Source organism: Conger conger, chromosome 11 (assembly GCF_963514075.1).
Source record: "Conger conger chromosome 11, fConCon1.1, whole genome shotgun sequence".
Taxonomy (NCBI): Eukaryota; Metazoa; Chordata; class Actinopteri; order Anguilliformes; family Congridae; genus Conger; species Conger conger.
Genome location: NC_083770.1, coordinates 7,293,201 through 7,306,199, shown reverse-complemented (window position 1 = coordinate 7,306,199; position 12,999 = coordinate 7,293,201). Strand labels below are relative to the sequence as shown.

General features: G+C 43.9%; 1 protein-coding gene across 1 annotated transcript in view; it reads left to right on the top strand.

Annotated features, from left to right (window-relative positions):
- grid2 (glutamate receptor, ionotropic, delta 2) overlaps positions 1 to 12,999 on the top strand; it is a 243,616-nt gene that overhangs the window by 46,049 nt on the left and 184,568 nt on the right. The gene's annotated exons all lie outside the window — the stretch shown is intronic.

The following is a 12,999-nucleotide window of genomic DNA, read 5'->3' as shown; positions in this document are numbered from 1 at the left end:
GTAAAAAAAAAAATTCTATGTAAGAAAAAAGGTTGGCAAATGCTGCCCTATAGAAATGTTGATATAATGACAGATTTGTATACCCTGATCAATATTATTTTAAAACATTCATTTTTATCGTATGTTACTTGAGAGACGTAAGATCTTCACCTCCAAAATTAACTGAATTAATGTGGAGCAAAATCCAAGGAAGCTATTTTTTAAGTTAATTAACTATTGAAATGTATGTATTTTCAACCATTCATTTAATAACTTATTCCTTACATTGATGACTTTTTAACCATATGTAATAAAGAAACTGTGTGATGTTTTTCATTCATTGATATGGTAACTTTCCACCATTTACTAGCTACCATATGTCTTACTTTGATGGCCTTTTAACCTTTTATAAAAAGGAGAAAATCGTAAAATCCAGCAATGCCAGCTTGGCCATCTTGAGAATTTACCAAGCTAGTCAAGCTAGTATTAAGCTGGTCTAGCTGGGTATGAGCTGGTCAACCAGCATGACCAAGCTGGCCATAAAGTTGGTCTAGCTTAGTATGAGCTGGTCAACCAGCATGACCAAGCTGGCCATAAAGTTGGTCTAGCTTAGTATGAGCTGGTCAACCAGCTACCAGCTGTTTTAAAACATAGCTTCAGCTGGTCAAACCATGTCATGTCGGGAGCTGGTCTGAACTGGTCAACCAGCTAAACCATGTTGAGCTGGGAGCTGGTCAGAACTGGTCGACCAGCCGTTTCAACCAGCTACCTTGAGCTGTTTTCCTCGGCATGTTGGCTGTGTGTGTGGGGTGTGGTGACAGTGTCACGCATGGAGCATGGCAGCTTCCTCTGCCCGCTTATGTGACTGAGTGTGTATCTGACCCCCTGTGTTGTGTCACCGAGCAGCGGGGAACTTGTGATGGCTTCTCTCCCGACAGCCGCGCAGAGAGAGAGAATGAATTAAACATGACGGGAGCAGCATCGAGTCAGGTGGCTGACATTAACCGAAAATGGCAAATGTGACACGTAACGGTTATGATGTATTAAAGAGCACATGCCTGAGCAAATGTGAAATAAAAGCGTAAGGCCGGGATTACGCTTCGAAGGACAGCCTTTCGTTGCTCCATAAACTCATTCCTCAGCACGGTGAGAAACGCTATGACTAGTCAAAAATGCCATGCCGCTGCTAATAGCTGCATCGTAACTACACAGCTGTCGAATTCCAGGTCAGGGTGATAAACCTATTTCACACTCGGTACGGCGAGAACAATAAAAACACTTAAATTCAAACCGAGATTGTGAGTTAACGGTTTTCCACTCGCTGTGTGAAAATCTGAGTAATTTTCACACACTGTCAGAAACGCAGCTGGGGCATGATATATTCTTGCTAGCTTTGCTGATGTTAATTTGATTCTATATTATTCGTGGTGAGTTTATTGTGATTAGACGTAACGTGTACGTTGTCATATACGGAGGTCTTGCCTGGAACATGCGCTGGTTCCCACATAACCAATAATTATAAACTATATCACCTGTCATTTGTTTTAAAAGGTTCTTTGATAAGCACACTGGGTACAGTCGGTGATGGAATGCTGGCTTCTCGATTTGCCAACATCAGCCCTGGCGAGGGCTGCTGTGGATTTTTCTAATGTTATGTTTTTGCTCTCTGAATTTGTTACGCTGCCAAAATACACGGACAAAGTCCTTGGGACTGCCGTGCCAATAAGTTCTCTGACTTTTCAGAACTTTCTCAAAATTATCCAATTTCTCCAACTGACAGAGAGAGAGCGGGCGAGGGCGAGAGAGAGGGTGAGAAAGGGAGCAAGAGAGAGAGAGAATGAGGGAAAGACAGAATGAGAGCAAGAGAGTGGAAGATAGAGAGGGAAATACAGAATGAGAGAGGGAGAGGAAAGTTCACACTTGCGGATGTGTGTCTGCAGAAACCTACAAAGTTGGTGTGCAGTGTAGGGTGACAAAATGCTCAGGGTGCTAATCTTGACCTCCCACTGCATTAATGACGTGTCGCTAAGGGCCATCGAAAGGCCATCACCATAGCAATACCAATTTTGCAATGTGTGTTGCTCAGAAGCAGCTTTTGACAGTCACGATAGAGTCATGGATTATCCTCTCTTTGACAAAGTACTGTAGCTCTGGGGTCATCACTGCCAAACGCTGCTGAGATGTTTACCGGTGGAGTGGCCGTTTTGGTGATGAATATATTTATCCTAACCTGCATTTCAATTGGAAGGTTACATCTCCCTCTCTCCCTCTCTCTCTCTCTCCCTCTCCCTCTCTCTCTCTCTCTCTCTCTCTCTCTCTCTCGCTCCCTCTAACTATCCTGTGAGAGATATGGCACGAAAGCACAAGTGTGATCCCGGGCAGAAGTCTTACTGCCGGAGCTGTCGATAATGGCGAGTCTGGCTTTCTGGTGTTAATGGCTTCCCGGTGGCTGTTTCAGCAGGTCGCGCCACAGTTTATGTTTGGTTTATGTTTAGAGGGGCTGATATGTCTGCCTTCGAGGCCGCCAGAGACCCCCGACCTGGCGGTAAGACGTAGTTTTGATGACTTTCGGCTGCCATTCCAGCCACAGGATAAGGATGGAGCCGAGCGGTTATTCATGAAGACAGCATTCCCCTTGCTGATTACATCTGCCAAGCAAGCTGGCGAGCTTTGTGGCTCTGCCTCACTGCCTCGCTGCCTCTCAGCCTGATGTGCCCAGTTACTTGTTACCCATTTGGATTTAGCCAAACTACTCATATCAGCAGATCAACTCTTTGTCCAACATAAGATGGAGCTTTCGAGCTAGCTTCTTTCATGTGGGACCAACTGTTGGACAGACCTTATTGGTGCCCGAGTTTATTAGTCTTGGCAGTTTTGGTCTATCCATTCACATTTGCTAAAATCGGGTCCTCTCGGTTGTCAGTGGCTCCTGCTTTTGGTCCTGGGTGCTTATGCGAGTTTCTTCTCACCACCGTATCGGTGTGGTAAGCACATATGCTATTCTCTCCAGATACACTCAGGTTCAACTTCTACTGCTGGAGCCTATCTACTTAGAGAGATGCTCTTCTGCATACCACTGTTGTAATGTGTGGTTATTTGCCTTACTGTCACCTTCCTGTCAGCTTTGACTGGTCGGGCCCTTCTCCTCTCACTTCTCTCATTAACAAGACGACAAGTTTATGTCTGCAGAACTGCTGCTCACTGGATTTTTTGTTTAGTTTTTTCCACCATTCCACCTTTGCAAACTCTAGAGACTGATGTGCATGAAAAATCCCAGTAGATCAGCAATTTCTGAGATACTCAAACCACCCTGTCTGCCACCAACAATCATTCCACGGTCACTTTTTTCATTTTCTTGTTCTGATGGTTGATGTGAACATTAACTGAAGCTCCTGACCCGTATCTACATGATTGTATGCATTGAACTGCAGCCACACAATTGGCTGATTAGATAATCGCATGAATAAGTAGGTGTAATAAAGTTTAAAAAAATCCTAATAAAGTGCTTGCTGTGTGTATAGCAGGCTGCTTGAGCCTCAGTATTCAATGGCACCTGTTAGCCACATTATCCCTGAGCACTTTATGAAGCATCACTTATCGAATCAGTTCTCCTTGTGAGGCTATAAGTCGTTAATTCGCTCCCAATGACAACATCTTGAACAGGCTGTTTAGGGATGTTTGGCTCCTAGAAGCTATCCCTACAGTCTCCCCTTTTCCTCTGACATGGTTGTTCGGCTAGATGACGAATGTGTAACATCCTTACTCATGACATGCTATGCTGCTCTTGATTACATGGGCCAATGGGTGTCATTGCGTAGAATAGAAGGGGCTGATGTTCAATCAGCATTCGTCCTTAACTTTGCCCTGCACTTAAAGCCGAACACTTCCCTTGGCAAACTTAATTTGACGTGTTTCAGTGAGGGCGGTCACAATTTGCGTAGCATGTTGTGTAAGACGATGCTATGTCCAGCATGATCTCGCACTGATTTTTCGTGCCCTGGAAATCGGTTCACGTATAACGAATCCTGGATAAGCGCCACCCCATGATGTCATTGTACAATTGCGAGGAGAAATACAATATAATAGATATAAAATAAATGTATTCACTCATAATCTGTTGGCAGACAGCAAAAAAATGGTAGCAACATGGTTATGGTTAGGGTTACGGTTAAGATGTAACATTAACAATATTAATTGAGCATAGACACACGTGAAAAAGAGAAAAACGTTTTGTACGCACGCGTTTTGTGTGCCCTTTTGTTTGGGAATTAGAATGTACTGTTAACTTCAACTGCTAGGGGCGTTGTCTAATTAGTGTGAGATTAGTATGAAAAATATTTGGAATATTTTTACTTTATTACACCTACTTATTCATGCGATTATCTAATCAGCCAATTGTGTGGCAGCTGTGCAGTGCATGCAGTCATGTAGATACGGGTCAGGAGCTTCAGTTAATGTTCACATCAACAATCAGAATGGTGAAAAAAATCTAAGATCTAAGTGATTATGACCGTGGAATGATTGTTGGTGGCAAACAGGGTAGTTTGACTGTCTCAGAAATTGCTGATCGCCTGGGATTTTCGCGCACACTAGTCTCTAGAGTTTTCAAAGAATGGTGCAAAAAACTAAAAAAATCCAGTGAGCAACAGACAGAAATGTCTTGTTAATGAGAGAGGTCAGAGGAGAAGAGCCAGACTGGTCAAAGCTGGTCAAAGACAGGAAGGTGACTGTAACGCAAATAACCACACATTACAACAGTGGTATGCAGAAGAGCATCTCTGAACACACAACGCATCATAACTCTAAGTGGATAGGCTACAGCAGTAAAAGTAAAAAAAATAAGTCTAATAAATACCTAATAAAGTTGCTCGGTGAGTGTATATGTTGTATGAAGCCTTTATGAAGTTCCATGAAGCCTTTGTGAGAAACACGTGAGGGTTTTTCACACTGCTCTGTGGTTATATCCTGTATGAAGTATTTGTGAAGCCTTTGTGAGAAACACGTGAGGGTTTTTCACACTGCCCTATCTTTAGCCCCAGGCTAAGGATAATCCAGAGCTAGCCCACGTTAGACATGTTAAATGTGACCACTTGCCTAGCCCTGGGCTAACATCCCTCTTAGCCCACAGTGTGAATAGGACTTTTTATTTTTATTTTTAAGTGTGACCACTGCGTTGAATTGAGGTGATATAGCATGTCACTTGAATCCCAGCAGTGCGGTTCTAACCAACCTTGTTACCTGACTGAAAGACAGGTAGGCTGACTGAGCTGTCAAAACACCCGAGGGATATATTTATATGTACGTGCATGTTTACGGTCACTCGGCAGGTTGTGTGAGTGACATCTATTATCCGTGTCCGCCCACAGATGCAGATGCTAGGCACACATTCACGTGCTAGACTCATTATATGCTGCCAGAAAGCAGTTGTCCAGTGATTATTACACTGTCCTTTAAAGCGTGTAGGGCAACGCTACTCAACTCCACGTCCCGCGGGTTGCAGTGTCTGCAGGTGTTTGCTTCAACCGTGCGCTATCTTTACCTGTTTGGTTCAGATAACAAGCTAATTAGTGAAACGAGGTGGTGTAGAGCACGTTGAAGCAAATGCCTGCAGACGCTGCGGCCCGCAGGATGTGGAGGTGAGTGTAGGACATATGTTACACGTGTACACATGAGTTTAGAGTTACCATTGCGTTACCATCCCCTGTAAACAAGGTTGCTTACCCTAGTATCCCTTTGTCCTGTATAATTTTAAACATCAAAAATCCTTGAGGCCATCGAGCATATGTGTTCTGGCCATACCCTTCTCTCCAATGAAGATTCATTTACTCTCTTCTCACATAGCCAGAAATGAGAAAAATGTGATTTTTATATTGGTTAAGGTGGCAGCCTGCAGCTTAATGGTTAAGGTACATGACTGGGGTCTGCAGATTGGTGGTTCAAGCCCCGGTGTAGCCACAATAAGATCAGCGCAGCTGTTGGTCCCTTGAGCAAGGCCCTTAACCCCACATTGCTCCAGGGGGGATTGTCCCCTGCGTAGTCTAATCAACTATAAGATGCGTCATCTTGTTATTTAGCTGACACTTCTATTTGGAATGAGAGCGTCCGCTAAATAACATGTAATGTAATGGAATTCAGGTCACGACTTTGTGAATCGGAAACGCATTTTAAAACCGGAACTTGAAAAAAACCAAAAAACATTTTGGAAGCGATGGGATGTTCGATGACGCACACTGTAATGTTCATGACTAGCAACGGCAGCATTATTTGAGTTTTAATGAAGCTGGAAATTGCAGTTAGTACCCCCCCCCCCCCCCCCCCCCCCTCGCCCACTGTTGACTGATCCATTAGCTCAGCTCATCAAAATCTCCCTACAGGTAGGCGTATCGGGCCGAACGCTTCTCCTGCAGCGAGCCTGCTGTTCATCTCAATCAAGAGAAAGGATTCCCTTTCCCGCAACCGATTTTTCCAAAAAGAGAGAGGCAGGCTTCGCGGATGAAGGTAACGGGTAATGAGCTGAGCTCACGCTGACTTCAGGCCGTAATCACGGCTCTTTGATCCGTGAGATATAGGCGCTCGCTGAAAGCTTCCTGTCAGTCAGGTGAAAGAAACCGCCCGCCTCGCCCCTCCACAAATGAGACGGCCCCATAGACGCATTGTTCAGATGGGTATGGGTCTTTAATTGGGAAGTCTTTAACCTTTGTGTTCTCCCCATATCCCCAGGTTATTTGGCTTGTCTTTTTTGAGGGACCCTTTTCAGTTCTTTATGGAATCGTCTATCATAGGTGTGACGTGTGAAAGCTCCCAGACAAAGAACCGTTTTGTCCAACAAACAATCCTTGAACTAGATGGGGAATCAAAGAGCTTCTTTTGGAACAATTTTTCTCTGAGAGTGTAGCATATGTTCAAGAGATATTTTTCTGCTGCAGAGGAAAGGTTGTTGTTTTTCGCTTCCTTCGGCTAGGGTGGTGAATTTGGCCTCGGTTCTAAGCCGCTGTCGACTGTGCTCGGTTGTTCTGGCTCTTGCCAGCCCGTGCACCGTGAATCTCTCTCTCGTCAACTCTGTGCCAGTTGCTGGAATCGATACCTTTCTCCTTGGCCATGGACAACATGCAAAGCTTAATCTCAACATCACAAGAGGAGCACAGTTCATTGTTAGCAGCACATTCTGTGGTAGCCAACCCTGTTCCTGGAGTTCTAACATCCTGTAGTTTTTCTTTTCAACCCTAATTTGGCATACCTGTCTACTAATTAGCAGCTAAACCAAAAATTTAACTGTTGAATGAGGTGTGTTGTTTGGATTAGAGTGAAAACCGACAGGGTTGCAGCAGATGGGACAGATACGTAATTGTTTTGGATGCAAATACCTTTCTGTGCTCGATTGATCTTGCCTGGTGCAAACGAGCCAACCAAAAGGACCAGAAGACGGGGTTTGCACTTTTTGAAAGTATTCCATAGGTTCCAATACACCAGACAAGCTCAGTAAAGCATCAACATGTATTTGAATCCAAAAACGATTACATACTATATTTGTCTGAGATCTGGATGGTAGATCTCCAGGAACAGGGTTTGTTACTTCAGTAATGTTTATATTTAGAGCTTTTATGCTTGGGTTATTAGCACTCTATTCCACTTACCTATACACAAGCTTAGAGGTTTGAGTCTTCTGGTAGCAATCAGCCCCTTCTCTAATTATAATTTTTATTTTTTACATTTATTTTATTTGGCTGACGCTGACAAAGCGACTTACAGTTGATTAGACTAAGCAGGAGACAATCTCCCCTGGAGCAATGTGGGGTTAAGGGCCTTCCTCAAGGGCAACAAGGCCGTTAGTGGATGACATCATCCCCACATGATGCCTAAGCAGGTGTTGATTGGAGGAGACGGGCTCGCCCGGCAACAAGGCCGTTAGTGGATGACATCGCCCCCACATGATGCCTAAGCGGGTGCTGATTGGAGGAGACCGGGCAGTGGCGGGAAGACTCGTCCAAATCTCCAGCGTCGTCTGCGTAATAATCGCCCCAGTCGTACAGTACTCCTTCCGACACGGTGGTTTATGTCGCTTGTCTGCAGTGTAATTACAAAGTTTTATTGAGTCTTTGTAGAAGATTAAAACACTATTAGCGCTCCACTGTCACGCTCTCCAGCTGTTGCTGTTGTTTATGACCGCGGTGGTTTATGACAAGCACTTTAGTCACCTCGACACAATTGTGCCTAATGAAATACAACACAGCAAGCGGGGGGGAAACATTGCCTTGAACGTTGGCCTGAGTCGCAGCGTGGTGTGGAAAATATGGCCGAGGCATTAGACCGGACTCAATCATAATTCGTCCGTAGCTTCCTCTTGCTGTGTACATAAAGAGCATCTTGCCGTTGATTGAATCCGGGCAGATGAGTCAGAGAGTGGTGGAGGGCAGACAGAGACAAGTTTTTAAGAGTGATGCACAAAGTTGAATCTTCAGAAGAGTTGAAGAGTGATTCACTATGTTGAATCCTCAACTTTGTGAATGTGTTGAAGAGTGATTCACAAAGTTAAATCCTCAGAAGTGTTGAAGAGTGATTCCCAAAGTTGAATCCTCAGAAGGGTTGAGGAGTGATTCACAAAGTTGAATCTTCAGAAGAGTTGAAGAGTGATTCAAAATGTTGAATCCTCAGAAGTGTTGAAGAGTGATTCACAAAGTTGAATCCTCGGAAGTGTTAAAGAGTGATTCACAAAGTTGAATCTTCAGAAGTGTTGAAGAGTGATTCACAACGTTTCTCTGAGGACAGGTCTTATTATTCGAGCCACAGTGTCGGGGAGAACACGAATCATTTAACAAGGTGAATGGAAAGGCTGAACGACAAGAAGGACAAGTCCCTGATACAGAGTTAGAACTGAATTGAATGTTCTCAAAGCTGTGAAGTAGCCTCGCCGAGATAACGGGGTGATTCATATAAGTGTCCGCCGCAATACGGGCTGACTCTGTACTCCTGGAGTGCTTTCCGGTTCGTAAACGTTTATCATGGCTGCTAACTCCGTGTTAATGTTTCAACCACCTCCGTTTTACATCTCTTAGTTATTAATGTAATTCGTAAAATTTTAACTCACTGGTAAAAAAATGCCATCTGGTCCTCTGAGATCTAAGACAGGTGGAATATTGTTGCTCTTTCATGAGTATATAAATACGGTTTAATAGATTGCATTTTGCACCCTCATTGAGAATTTTGCGAACACCTGCACTGAGATGTTATATTAGTGTAAATGTGTAATTTAGATATTAGTAAATGTGTAATTTACATGTGAGTTTTTATTGGTTGCTGTCACCTGCACATTAGTGCCCCAATAAGACGATTAGTAGAAATGTAATAAGTTAATTATAGTAATACCTCAATTGAGTAATTATAAAGTAATTATTCAGCCACTTAATGAAGTTGATTTTCAGATGCAGGAAAAATCACGAATTGCAGTCTTCAAGGCATTCAAATGATTATCAGCGGGACGATAAACCAGTGGGGCACAACAAGGGCCGATCTGTTTCAGGATTTTGTGGCGACTTCTAGTCTTAATTATTTCATTGACTCAATCATATCTTATCTGACATGTGTATGAGCTACAGCTGCAGACTGCGGGTGCATCCTAATGATTTTACTGTGCTCAAGTACAGGCTTGAACCAGGGTCATTTATAGAGCTGTCAGCAAATTAAAAACCAGGCATTTGGTTGGAACAAAAAGCTGTACGCAGACCCAGCCCTGGAGGACCGGAGTTGTGCGCCCCTTTGATAAACGTTCAGGGAGAGTGAGACTCTTTGGGGATGGCGAAAACCTTCTTGTCGCACTGATGGGTTATGGGAGAACTGGCAGTACGTGCAGATACGGCTAGTGATGTGCTAGAGAATGCCTCCCCCCTGTCTTATTCACCCAGTTGCTGTTGTTCTAACAACCCAGCACATCTGCATCAGCTGAAAGCTCTGTTCTCCAGAATTATAAAGATCGCTGTATGTTACTCATCAGGTTATACCACTGACCATTGAGTTTACATGCATAAATATTCATAGTGATATAAAATATTCATGGATTCTTTCCTCCTAAAAGCACACTCTTTTAATAAGTAGTCTGAGCATAGCCATACTGGTTGGAAACACAGCATTATATATCAAACATCAACGGGATCATACATTAGTCAATAAAAACACATCATACACTCAGTGAGCACTTTATTAGGTATTTACATACCAGGTGTACATACCAGGAAGAGATACTAGTGTAATAATAGTTAACTTTGTTATGATGATCGCATTTCATGAGCGAAAGCATTGACAAATAAGGTGTCTACGGTGGAATCCAAAGACTGGTATCGTCTTATGTTCCCTCTAAGGTAATGGTAGACTATGAGAATATGTAAAAAGGGTAGGTGTAATAAGCTTCAGCTAAATCAGTAATCAGCTAAAGATTCAGCCTACACCTTTTCAGTCAATATTGTTATTCATTATTTCTATGCGCATTCATTCTGTAAAAATTGTTAATGAGGACCAAAATAAATAACTACTATTTATTTTATTTTATTAACCTTTATTTATACAGGGTAAGTTGACTGAGCACATGTGCTCTTTTGCAGCAACACCCTGTTAATGCCCCCCCCCCGAGTAGCCTGACATGCATGCGTTTGTACATCTACTACTACTACTACTACAACTACTACCACTACTCTACGATTCAGACCACGTTGTGATGAAACCTTTGCACCAAGTGTGGGGTGCTATTTTTTGAGATTGAATCCTATTTTCTCCTCTGAGCCTGGTCTGGCACAGTGCCTGCTGACCAGCCTCTTTGACGGAGATGCCGCGTGTCACTTGCTCTCCCCTGCACTCATATTCAAGGGCACACCGTCCGTGTCAGAAGTGCCTCATTACCCTGTCACAGGAATGCCACTGTCACACAAGCGGCATACAGGCATGCATTACTGCTGTCAGGCTTAAATCAGCCTGCAATAAAGAAAGTTAGGAAGAATCCAGAACATCACACTTAGACCTCCTGGTAGGAACTTTGGCTTTGCGACTGTGGTTTTGAGGCCGGGAGCTGTCAATCACAGACCTTGTTTCGATTTGTATTTTGTCCGAGATCTCTGGCTGCAACCCTTCCTGCTGACTTCAGGTGTTGAGGGGAGACATGCGACTCTCATTCGCACGATGGCTATTCTCGCTCCTTTCTCCAAACTGCAGACACACTGCCGATTACACTCCGGCCACGCCGGAGGAGGATAAGGAGGTTTCAGCGTCCGCTGGCCCCCGGTCTGGCGAGGAGTGGCTGCTAGGGAGCAAGGTGCTCCAGGGAGTTGGCCGGCTCGCCCCCCTGTCTTTCCCCGAGCGAGGCTTGGCCAGTTGTTGCCGTGCCAATGCGGACCTCTGGCTGTAGCTGGCAACGGTTTGAACACCCAGTCGCAGGGCCTTCAGAACGAGTGTCTTTATTGAGCCACCCAGAGGCCTCTTACCAAAAACCCCATGTGAAAATCACATGAACACCCAACATGCCAACAACAAAAGTAATCCCATTGATAAAATGTGAGCGGAAAAATAATATTTATTTCAATGGTTTGAAATAAACATAATCTAGTCGGTTTTCCTGTTTTTTTCCCTAAGTATTTCATATGTGTTTGAATGTGATTGATTTTAAAATGTTCACATGGTTTTTTCGTAAAGGCTGTTTTGAGATGCAAAAAAAGATTTTGCTACCTACAGCCAAAATGCAGTGATTGATATCAACCAGAGTGATAGCTAGAACCTGGGAAACTAGTTGGGTTATTTCTGTATACTGTAATTCAGTTCTATTTTGGTCGTCTCTATTTCAAGCTATGACACAAACAAACATTTATTGGGGAAATTCTCTCAGGTAATCATGACATTTACACTTAATCAGGTGCACGAGAAAACCAACATGTCTATTAAAATAAACATAAGTGAAGAGTTGTCAGCTTGCTAAATATTGGATCAAATTAATTCAGTGCTTTATCCGTGATTGTAATCGCTTAAGCTGGCAGAGGTAATTGAGCTAGGAGATTGCGATTGGTTGGGTTTAAATCACCAACACATCACACAGCTGCGCTAATCAGTGCAGGGATCTTGGACCGCACTGTACTTATTGATATAAATTAATCTCTTTACAGAAAAACATAAGGGGAGTCATTTGTGGCGATTCTGGCGTGCGGAGCCACCAGTATGACTCATCGGTCTCGAGATTGTTTGTGTGTCCGTGTTGCGCTTCCTCCACACTTACACAGAGCAGCTTCGTTTGTGCTGTTTTGCACTTACGAACAACTCCTAAATAGCCCATAATTGTGTAATTACTCATATGTCTGCACTCTGTGCCAAACCCGCCCGACAGGGACAGCAGGAGGACAACTTCTGAAATCGACAGCCCAGATGGTCCCACGATAATTTCTCCCAAGCCCTGCCGAAGGCGCGTGGTAGCTCTGCCCATTCCTGCTTGTGTAAAGCCTCACTCTCTCCTTACAGTGTAGCTATTTAGTGACTCGCGGTTGATTAGACTAAGCAGGACAATCCCACCGGGGGGAATTGTGGGGTTAAGGGCCTTGCTCAAGGGCCCAACAGCTGTGCGCATCTTGTCGTGGGTACACCGGGGCATGCACCACCAACCTTCCGTGGGCTCAGTCATGTACCATAGACACCCGGCTACAGTTCATATCTAAGGTACATACCTCTCTCCTACCTACTTGGACCTTCCCAGCAATTTATCTGTTGTGCATTATGGCTTGGGGTTGTCGATGTACAATTGACTCAATCTTGTTTTTGTAGTATCGATGGACGCCTTTGAGCATCAGGCCACTGAAGGACGGGCAAAGCTATTACATAAGCCCTTTGACATAATGCTATGGTTCCCAAACACTGGTGCATGGACCTGTCCCCTGCAACATGGCCGCGGGTCTAGTTAGTTATAATGAAATGCATGGTGTTGTTGACCTTACAATGTGTGGTTGTCCCTGAGATGACCACACATGAATGTCCAGTCCACAGGCTGGAAATATTTAC